A 2,260-nucleotide genomic window follows, 5' to 3' on the forward strand; every position below is an offset into this window, starting at 1 on the left:
CGTCCACCCTGGTTGCCAATATCGGCTTGCAGGGATGTGTAGCTTTCCTTAACATAGAAAGCTACACCCCCGCCCTTTTTCTCTACACGATCCCTCCTGTACAGGGTATAGCCATCTATCCCCATGGTCCAGTCATGGGTGGAGTCCCACCAGGTCTCCGTTATCCCTATGACATCGTAATTGTTTGCACTGAGCAGGAGGATGAGCTCCTCCTGCTTATTCCCCAAGCTCCTGGCATTAGTGTACAGGCAGGCAAGCGCCCCCTGGGGGGCTCCTTCCTTGCCCACAGATTTTACCAGGGCTGGGGCTGGGGTGGGCTCACTTGAGTGCCGTGATCCGCTGGCTTTGCAAGGATTGCTCAGCGGGCCAGCAGCGGTGGTAGTCCCCCCGTCCCCCAGCGGGCTTAGTTTAAAGCCCGGTGGAGCAGGTCAGCCAGTCTGGCTGAGAAGAGCCTCCTCCCTAGGGGAGAGAGGTGGAGACCATCTCTTCCCAGCAGCTCGCTGCCTCTTTTGCCAAAGAGCGGGCTGTGGTCATGAAAGCCAAAGCCTTCCTGACGACACCAGTGCCGCAGTCTTTGGTTGACCACATAGATCCTCCTGTCCCTTCTCAGCCCATAGCCTGAGACTGGGAGGATCGACGAGAACACCACCTGTGCCCCCAGACCCTTAAGTCCCGCTCCCAAATCCTTGTAGCGCCTTATGACCTGGGTGGGAGTGCTCCGAGCCGTGTCATTGGTGCCCACATGAATAAGGAGCATGGGATAGCAGTCTGTGGGTTTGAGGAGCTTGGGGATCCTCTCTGCAATGTCCCGGATGCGGGCCCCTGGGAAGCAGCAGACTTGCCGGGCTAAGGGGTCGGGGTGGCAGATTGGCCCCTCCATCCCCCTCAGGAGGGAGTCTCCCACAACAAACACCTTACTTTTTGTCTTGGGGAGAGCAGGGGCGGGAGCTGCAGTTAGGCCCATGTTGCCTGTGGGGGCCGGCAACTCAGCAGGCTCTGCTGGGGCAGCAAGATGTGCATACCTGTTGCTCAGTTCTGGCGGGGGAGGGGCCTTGGTGCGGCGGGCCTTAGGGCCCTTGACCACCTTGGTCCATGCCCCTGGCTGGACACAGCAGGAGGTCCCAGAGTCCTCCTCTGGCCTGGAGGGAGACTGTGATCTACCCTCTGCCTCCCGGGGGAGAAGGGCCTGGCAGTAGGAGTCTATCTCCTGCTCGCAGTCCCTGATGGCACGCAGTCTGTGGACTGTGGCCTGGAGCTCCTCCAGCTGGCGCGCCAGAGACCCCAAAAGGGAGCAGACCCTGCAAGGGGAGGTCACCATGCTCCCAGGCCCCAGAGCCTGAAAAAGGGACAGGCAGCCCCCACAGCCGAGAGCCAGGGGCTCCGTCTGCGTGGAGCCCGGAACCAGGGGCTCCATCTGGGTGGCCGTCTCTGAGGTGCCAGAGGGGGGGGCCACGGAGCCCGAGGGGACCCTCGGGGTGCGGCGCATGCCCATCCGTGTCATGCCTCATGTTTCTCAGTGGGAAACATGGTGTGAGATTGGGATCAGTATTAAGATGCCCAACAACCGTAAGATAAATCTAAAGCATGTAACAATCATTTTTTAACATATTTAATCTTTGTCATATTTTGAATAGTGTATGGCTTTTATAGAGGCATGATTGGAATTGCCATTTTAGTTACACTAGTAGTCTGTCTTTGACAATAACCAGTAGCAGATTCTTCAAAGGAAGGTAAGAGAGAACTTCCATCCTAGTGTTCCCAGAGGGAGTCTTTTTATTTTGACTTACTGTAGGTTCTTGTCAAGAAACATGTGTGTTTACATTTCCTAGACATTTTCTACTAACAAAAATATAGATGTTTTCAGTATGCTTATATATGCCCATGAAAACAACACAATAAAATGTTATATTTAATGAAGGACTATTTAATAGGAGTCAGCTTCTTCATTCCTGGTTTGCCTACTATTCCCATTGACAAGAATGGTTGTTTTTAAATGCTTCAGCATGAAGCCATTACTAGAGAGAATCACTGTGGGGATGAAGAATGGACATTCATCTCTCTAACTGTGATGCAGTCCCATATTTCAGAAAAGAAGGAGATTTGGTATTGTTTTAGTTAAATCACTCAGCCAAGGAAATGACGAGAAGGAAATAGTTCCTCTGTCTCAGGAACCATGTGGTGCTCCAAGATAAGATGAACAGTTGCTAATTTGAGTGTCCAAGCAGGAAATGATACTTCAATTTCCCTTTAGGCAAGCAAA

Source organism: Alligator mississippiensis, chromosome 1 (genome assembly GCF_030867095.1).
Source record: "Alligator mississippiensis isolate rAllMis1 chromosome 1, rAllMis1, whole genome shotgun sequence".
Taxonomy (NCBI): Eukaryota; Metazoa; Chordata; order Crocodylia; family Alligatoridae; genus Alligator; species Alligator mississippiensis.